At 40.9% G+C, this 9,418-nt stretch overlaps 1 protein-coding gene across 1 annotated transcript in view; it reads right to left on the reverse strand.

Moving 5' to 3' along the window:
- Window positions 1–6,817, reverse strand: part of PMP34 (Peroxisomal Membrane Protein 34) — a 110,510-nt gene extending 103,693 nt beyond the window's left edge. The window contains exon 1 of the mRNA XM_067147887.2: window positions 6,574–6,817. The gene's annotated coding sequence lies outside the window, so the exon portion shown is untranslated. The remainder of the gene's footprint in view (window positions 1–6,573) is intronic.
- Window positions 6,818–9,418: the final 2,601 nt, after the last annotated feature.

A 9,418-nucleotide genomic window follows, 5' to 3' on the forward strand; every position in this document is an offset into this window, starting at 1 on the left:
TTATATTGGTATTATAAATTTACTCATTCGGGCAAATATTTCAGGTTCCCTACGGAAATCAACATTTATATCAGGTCATCCTTCTCCACGACAATGCGCAGCCCCCATACTGCAGCTCTAACTGTCTTGAAGCTACAGGAAATGCACTGGACTACACTTGATCATCCTTCTTACAGCTTGAACTGATCGCCCGCGATTTCCATTTGTTCGGACCACTTAAAGAAGCTCTAGGATGGCAACAATTTGAAGATAACGAGAGTGTGGAAAACTTCATACGCAACTGACTGGTAACACAACCGTTCTTTTTACGTCGAGGGCATCAAAAAGCTGCCCATACGCTGGGACAAATGTATTTCCAAAGCAGGAAAAATTGTAATTACCTTGTGTTTTTCATTAAATGAATTTAAATAAAAAATAAAATCCCATTTATATTTGATCGCCCCTCGTACAGCATATGAGTTATGTTTGAGCCCACGAGAGTTGGAGTCTGACATTTAGCGCGACCGGTGAGAAAAAGTTGACTAACACTGCTAGAAAATGACCTGTTATGGCAATGATAACAGAGATGTCACATGTAAGGAAACTATCGCCATGTGGGTTGGCTTGCTCTCAGTCGCTTTTGTGATATTATTTGGAGTGGTACTGTGTTAGTTGTTGGTGGTTTATGTCATTACTTGTGTGTTTTTTCCTGAATATTATTTTCGCTATTAGTTTATTTTTTTTGTAAGTTAATCAGTGGCTAGTTGTACAGTTCTAATCTCTATTTAACATGTGAATTTGTTGAGGTTATTGTTAGTTAGTGATTATGAACTCTGATTTATCGGCAATAACGTGTTCTGTCCTAAATGCTGGAATTATTAGCACGAGCTTAGGAACGGATCAAAGTTTACTGAATTGCATTAGGCCAACATATTTGATTAAATATTCAGGCTGTATGAAAGGACGATATGCCGCAGATTGAGGTAATTATGACAACTCAGCGTACTTCGTAGTTACAGCTTTCGCCGCTCAATTGTTAGACTCCAACTCTTGTGGGCCCAACTATAGATTATGTTTAGGTATTGTTATTATGACACAGTTGGTAACGACATCTGTCTCTGTAGAATTCTGGGAGTCCCAGCACATTTAAACAATTTCAGCAGTGGCTGTTGGTTCCGGTGGTATGAAAAATGTTGATGTCTGATGCTGGTATTTTCCTACAAAAGTAAATAAGTAAGGGTGGATTGCTGGATCCCCAGCGTTGGCAAGACGGATGTATTGCCCTCCTACATGTAATACAGGTAAGTTTTCTTCACCTTCCAGAATCCATACATTAAAACAGCTTTGTCCAGGTCCGTCCATTCTACTGGACCGATTTGCTTCGTTTTTGTTTTATTTTCTCCGGAATTACTCGCCGGTGAATCATCAGGCATTGATAGGTCTCTAAGTTCAGTCAATTGAGTAATTCTAAAATCAAATCACTAAATGACCCCTAATAACTTATGATGAAGGCCTGCAATACATTCTGTACTTAGCGGGTTGCACACAGTTAAGGAGCAATGTCTTCACATAAAGATATAAGATTAAAATGGCGGCGACTATAGGCAGACCTGTAATTTCAGCCAAACTTGGTACACATACGACTTAACACTATCTGGAGAGAAATACTGTGAGAGTAAGACACACCTAGCACCTGTTAGGGATGGAGTAGGGAGGGAGTGACCTATATTAGCACTGAATCAATAGTTTAGGGTTGCTGCGATGAATAGTACACTTCAGATGACCTTTAAGTTGAAGTTCAGTCACCATCGCCATTGGTGGGGGATGAAAAAGAAAATGTCAAAAATGACTGATTATGGATGTGTGTATGTTCCACCATAGCTCTCATCCAAACTTCATACACATGAATGGAGAAAAATACTGTGGGCGTAAAACTCCCTTAGCACCCCTATGGTTGGGGGTTGGGAGGGAGTGTCATGTAAAAATAATTGAAAACGACCAATATTATAGTTCATTTCTTATGAGTTTCGACTTAAGCGCTGCCTTTTGGCGGAGGCTAAGTGAATTAATAAACAGCCAATCATGGCAGGCGATTGCTCTGATAGAGCGCGTTAGACTCTAGTTCCGGGTACCAGTGTTGTCGATGTGTTGTTTACTATAACCATGTGCTGTATTGTGCTAGATTTTTTTTGCGGTCTTTGTCAGTTTACTCGGTCATTCTTGACAAAGCACCAACAATGATGGCTAGAAATAATGACTTGATTGAGTGATTAAAGGAGCACAATATTTCGGTTCGCGATGACACAAGGAAGGGGGGATCTCATGCACCTTGTGAAACAAAACTAGCCCTAGTACCCAGGTTACGTGGTGGATGAAATTGCCAGGAGACATGGGCATAAAGTTGATCGCCTTCCAACATACCGTTGCCATTTTAACGCCATAGAACTGATTTTGGCTCAAGTGAAGGGATATGTAGCTGCGAATAACCGACTCCTCACAGATTCAGAAGCCGTAGGCGGTGTAAGTGCAGGTTGTTAGTCACGACCCGAGATAAGTGAAGCCTGGGAGAGGGAAATTATCAGAGGATTATGCTGACGTTATTATCTCGTTATGGTCAAGCGAGAGTGAAACTTCAACAGACGATGACAATGCCGATAGTGACTCAGAAATAAGTAGGATCTTTCCTTCTTTAGGAGAAATTGAACCAATTAGCAACACGAGTTCTTCTAGATGGCAAGTATATATTTCATTCCGTTTTCTAACGTTTTATCTGCTCGAGCACTGATCTATTTTAATCTTATAGCCTTATCCTAAATATGTTATTGTTAATCTTATGTGAGATACGCACGTTGCTACAAAGAACAATAAAATTGATTCTGGACTTATATTCGAGTATATAGGCCTAGGTTTCCGTTCGTGTTGTGTGTCGTTAACCAGCTGTCTGTATTCGTAACAATTTCTTTTCCTTTGCTAGTTGCTTTACGTTGCACCGACACAGATAGATCTTATGGCGACGATGGGACAGGGAAGGGCTAGGAGTGGGAAGGAAGCGGCCGTGGCCTTAATTAAGGTACAGCCCCAGCATTTGCCTGGTGTGAAAATGGGAAACCATGGAAAACCATTTTCAAGGCTGCCGACAGTGGGGTTCGAACCTACTATCTCCCGAATACTGGATACTGGCCGCACTTAAGCGACTGCAGCTATCGAGCTCGGTTGTAACAATTTGGCACCAATGTTTTGACTTAGGCCCTCTGCACACGGAGCTACTCATTAGAAATGTGACTGGTTAGTAACTGAATAGTGTCTCGGCTCCACATACGAAGCTACTGTACGGTGACGGATTTTTCCTGATTAGCCATTTGTAAAGTTTGTTGCATACTCGCTAGATCGCTTCTTAACTTTGCTAGAATGTCAACCACTAACTCAAGTGACGAAGAAGACATGATTAGGCCTATGTTTCATTAATTCAGGGGGGAAAAAAAGAAGAAGGTACTGGGTTCACCCATATCTTGAAAAGAACTTCCACTGCAGATTGTTCATAGTAGTAAAGGAGTTCGAACAAACAGATGCTAAATTTATTTCTTTTTATCGTATGACCAAACACAGTTATATGGACTTGGTGCAGCTTGCGCCTGCCATTCGACAGCGAAATACAAATATGAGGGAATGTGTGAGTGCTGAGGAAAGAGTGCTAATAACTCTCGGGTAAGAAAATTGAACTTTTTTTTGCTAGTTGCTTTACGTCGCACCGACACAGGTCTTATGGCGACTATGGGGCAGGGAAGGGCTAGGAGTGGGAGGGAAGCGTCCGTGGCCTTAATTAAGGTACAGCCCCAGCATTTGCCTGGTGTGAAAATGGGAAACAGAAAAACAATTTTCAGGGCTGCCGACAGTGGGGTTCGAACCTACTGTCTCCCGAATACTGGATACCGGCCACACTTAAGCGGCTGCAGCTATCGAGCTCAAAAAGTTAACTTTATTTTAACAAAAAATTAAAAAAGCTTAGAAAATTCCATGCTTTTGCCGTAATGTCCTTTCTTGCGTAATCCTTCAGCGTACAATTGTATAGTACGAGGTGTTTTTTAATTTCTCCCACTAACTTTATGTTGAAAACTTGTTCGCTTGCCATCGTTAAAAGGCACTTGATCACTGGGAACTGAGAAACTAAACTCGCTGGTGACTGGCTCCGCGAGTCACCTGGAACTGATTACAAACTAGTTACTAACAGATTACTAACTGGTAGCACCGTGTGTGGCTTTCCATTGAAATATACAGGAAGTGACACTCAAGTAATCGGCCGGAAACTTCAGTTACCAATCAATTACTAATGAGTAGCTTCGTGTGTAGATGGCCTTACAGTTAACTGTCAAGTCGAAACTCATAGAAATGGAACTATAGCGTCGAATCAATACTTTCGGAGTAGCTGAGATGAACTGTGACACTCTGGATGCCGTTGAACTCCAAGTTCAGTATCTATCAGCATGGGAGGATGGGGGTGAAAAGCAGTGAAAAAAGAAAACATCCAAAATGATCGAAATTAGTGTTGAATCCACAGTTTTCAGGTTTACTAGGCTGATTGGTGACAGTCTCAATGACAGTTGCAATCTTGTACGTGATATGTACTGTGCGGCGTATAAATACATACAGATATCATTTATTTGAAGCGATGAACTAGTTCCTAAACAAAACTGGCTGCAACAAGGACAAAGCTCCACACGAAACAAAATAATATAAAACTAAAATTTTAATTTATTAACCACTCAACAATGTCGTGATACATTCTAATAAAATAAATATTTGTATTACGAGGGTTGTTATGGCAACTATTTTTATGCTCACATTTGCACCGTTCTACAATTCAAGGGTCGCACAAAATGGAAAGCACGACATTTATAGTACACGGACGCAGCACTAGATGGCAGTGCGTTGGATGCAGCAGCGAGGCAGGTTCCGTGCAGAATGGATGTGACTAGGCAAAACAATGTGCATACATCATACTGGCCGTTCGCCGGGGTCACAATGTCAGAGAGAACTTGCGGAGGCTGTAGGGTATAATGCTTTTCCATACCGAACCCGGTGCAAGACAGCAATGATATGAAACAAGCAACAACGCGCAACCATCCGGAAGACCTGTCAGTCTCCAGACTGATGCCTTACGTGCAGTAATTAACTAGTGCCTGGACGTGGACAGGACATGAATACTACTTGAGTTTCAAGTCAAAACAAGCATAGATCAAAGAAAAATCCACAGAATTTTATGATAAGATCTTTATCTGTGTAAAATTGCATCATGGTTGGTACTACACGTGCTCAGTGACGTGCAAAAGTGGACACACATGCACTGACCACTTGGTACACTACCAGTAGGAAGAATGGTGATTGTGGATGAATTCTGGGCCATGGCATAAGAACCAGAGTTCAAAAGCCAGTGTGCAGAATGGTGACATTCAGGATCACCATGAAGACAGAAGTTCTGGCAAAATCCTTTTCCCCGTGAAGGTCACGGTAATTGTGGCTTATGACGTCAGAGGTGGATCTTCTGAATGATGTCATCTTTCTCCATGACTCCAGACCACATGCAGAAGTGGCTGTATGGAAGCAACTTCAGCATTGGGGGCGGAGGCAACTGGTATCTGACGTCTAACGCATTGCTGACAATGTGTAGTGGACTATTTCGAGGGATTACCGCAAATATTCTTTTACTCTCTGAGAACAAACATTGCAGTATGTAACACAAGGACTTCATGCCTAACAGTTTCCTCGCTTTATATCTTATGCTCCCCACTTCCATCTGTATTTGTCTGGTAGACCCTGCATTCACAAAAAAGATATACCCCAATTCTCAAACTAACAAAAACAGACTCATCCTGCGCCAACACTCTTGTGAAGGAACAACAAACGAGTATCACCCTGCACAGAGTCTCCATCTGGAATCCCCGTGCTAGGTTTGTACCCAACTATGACTACAACTCGGGATATCTAATGTTTATTGTGGAAGTGGTAGATCGAAAGATATTTCCACATATGCACTGGTACCTGGGTGTTCCTGTGCTGTATGTGCCTAGTAAGAAGTTGGTAAGTGTAGATTCTACAGTTTACTTGAGTGCTTGCTTGCGTTTTGAAATTTCGCCGGTTTTCCCCTATCTCCGAAGTCGTGTGTTCAGGATCCCTTACAGTACGAACGAGGTAATTTATTCGTCACTGAAAAGAGAGCAGTAAAGCCATTGAAATTCTATATAATCTTAATTTAAAAAGTGTAAACCAGCATTCATTGTTTTGTCAAACGATAGGATCAGGTCTACAGTATTAAATCAATAACGCAAGTCATTTCCCACTACGATTAAGAATTTACCGGTTTTCAAAGGAAAACACAAACAACTAATCCTTGCACTTTTCTTCTCTAAGATGGTACAGTGAATTTACACAATCTATTATGTGTGAAGAAACTGCAAGTATGTAAACAAAATTTAATTAAAGAACGCGCCACGAAGAAAAAAAAAAGTTTAATCTAGTTGTCAAACGTTATACATAACCTGTTTTCGACACACGTACTAGGAACTACAACTAAATGCAATGATAAACCAGCATACTTACATATTCAATAATGTCCTAGTCTTATTCTCCTTCACATGACTTAACAAAATGTACAAACACTCCTCTGCACAACAGGCCCAATACAAGTATGAATTGCAATTTTGTTCATTTCCGGTCCGCAATCGTTTTTACGGCCGAGCAGGTTTACCAAAGCAACAAAGTGTCTGGTAGAAAGTATTCTTCCCAATGACAGATACGTAAATTATTACAGTGGCATCCTAAAGGCCGAATACTATGAAACAATTGAAAAATACTTAAGGCCAAGACTCTGGTTGTGCTGAATCGGACAGGAAAGATATGAAGCTCTGCCGGCATAACATTCGCACTATATTAGTAGACTACTACTAAGGCTGGTAAAACAAATTACTCCCGGGATAGCTAGTTCCGATATGTGATGTTGTAATAGTTAAATTCTGAAAATAAAATTGAACAGGCTATGTGGATTGAATTCGGTACTGGTTTTCGAACTTCTTTCGACATAATGATACTAAAGTCCAATTAGTGGAGACACGTGACTCTGCCTGTAATTTTGTTTAGATAAGTTGGTATTAAATAACCAAGAAGTTTTTGCTTTAATGGCACGTTATCAAATATTTGCCCGATAGTATTTGGCCAACGTTATTATGTTATTATGTTATGATCGGCAACAACAAGACCTACCAGTAATAAGTGTAACATTCTCATAATATATATTACCGCTATTTTTACGTCATAGTTTGTTTTACCATTGATTGTTATACGCGCAGAGCATTTTGTCTTCCAGCTTCGTATCTTTGTCACCCGGTTCAGCACAACCAGAGATGATACGTTTATAGTGTTTGCAAATAGGCCTAGTCTAGACGGCCTGCAGATACTGATGAACAGAATTTGTCGAGACAAGTCATAATTGTGGACTGTCACTCAACATAAAAAAATATCAGTTTCGAAGAATAAGGATTGTCATCCCGGAGACTAAAAGGGTCGCCAAGGGGTCTTAACTTGGGAGAGTGGGTTGGTGACCACCTGTCTCTCAGCTGAGTCCTGGCATTTCTTCCACTTGTGCCAGGCCCCTCACTTTCATCTATCGTATTCGACCTCCCTTGGTCAACTCTTGTTCTTTTCCGACCCGGACGGTATTCGAGCATTCGAGGCCTAGGGGGTCTTTTATTATTACGCCCTTCGTGGCCCTTGTCTTCCTTTGGCCGATATCTTCACCTTTCGAAGTGTCGGATCACTTCCATTTCCCCCCCCCCCCGTGGGCGGGGGCGGTAGAATAACACCCACGGTATCCCCTGCCTGTCTAAGAGGCGACTAAAATGGGCTTCAGGGCCTCACAACTTGGGAACGTGGTCGTACCCTGAGCAGAGTCCTGGCATTGCTTCCACTTACTTGTGCCAGGCTTCTTACTTTCATCTATCTTATCCGACCTCCCTTGGTCAACTCTTGTTCTTTTCGACCCCGACGCTATTAGGTTGCGAGTCATAGGGAGCCTTTAATTTTCACGCCTTTCATGGCCCTTGTGTTCCTTTGGCCGATACCTTCATTTTTCGAAGCGTCGGATCCCTTCCATTTTCTTCTCTCTGATTAGTGTTATATAGTGGATGGTTGTCCAGTTGTAGCCTACTTCCTCTGAAAACAATAATCACCATCGTCACTACCGACACGCGGCACCTTGAGATACAGAGATCTACATTCAGTAGCGGCGATTGGGAATTAAAAGTGGGGGGAAGAAACAAAATTACGGACAGCAAAAAGAGTACCCGGGTTATTGGGATATAGGGCGAGTGGCGGGGGGGTATATGCATGTAAACTGGAAGAAAAGCTACAAAGTGGTACAATTTTTTATGCTCTCTGGGTGAATTTCCACAGAGAGGTAAAGGTTTTACCAATTTAAGTGCGGTATTAACAGTTTTTGAGATACTTATTCAATACTAGACTACAGAATAAAACTTTCACCAAAGGAACAATGTACAAATGTATTACAATTAAACAGAAGTACGGCGTGATTATACAATTAAAAATAATTTAGTATTTGACTACAAACTAACAGACAATGAGGAGACTGCCTGCCGGGCTGAGTAGCTCAGTCCGGTGGTATTTGAAGGTGCTCAATTACGTCAGTCTCGTGTCGGTAGATTTACTGGCACGTAAAAAGAAGTTCTGCGGGACAAAATTCCAGCACCTCGGTGTCTCCGGAAACCGTAAAAGTAGTTAGTGGGACGAAAAGCAAATAGGATTATTATTATTATTATTATTATTATTATTATTATTATTATTATTATTATTATTATTATTATTATTATTATTATTATTATTATTATTATTATTATTGTACCGGGCGGTACACCTCCACGCCGCTAATTCAAACATTGCGCCAGTTGAGACTCCTCTGCAGGAGAAAGCCTGAACTTTAACAACCATATTAATTCTAAGGTTTCTCAAAAGATGTCTCTACTGTAAATTTTGAAGTGTTCTGAACTATGTCTATTTCGATTCGTGTTTGTTTGCTCAATAGCAAGAACTTTGAACATTCTCTAACAGATGTCTCTACCAAAACTGATAACGCTCTCTGGTGTAAAGGAATGAACCGTCCGGAAGATATTTAACATTCATAAGTTTTGTTTTTGCTAAATTTTGTTCTGTGGTTTGAGAGTTGGTAATATAATCCTTTCTTTCCGCTTATTTTGAATGTAGCCAATCATGTATTTCTGTAATTAATTTCCCACCAATAAGGTGTTTCTTCTTCGTCTGGTGTATGGGTTTTTGCTATTATCCAATAAAATTTTGTGGGCGGGTTGTAATCATTCATGAAACGTCTCGGATTTTCCGCGAGGGTATATAAACTGCTGATTTTCTGGTTTCGGGG

The sequence above is a fragment of the Anabrus simplex genome, chromosome 5, assembly GCF_040414725.1.
Source record: "Anabrus simplex isolate iqAnaSimp1 chromosome 5, ASM4041472v1, whole genome shotgun sequence".
Lineage (NCBI taxonomy): Eukaryota > Metazoa > Arthropoda > Insecta > Orthoptera > Tettigoniidae > Anabrus > Anabrus simplex.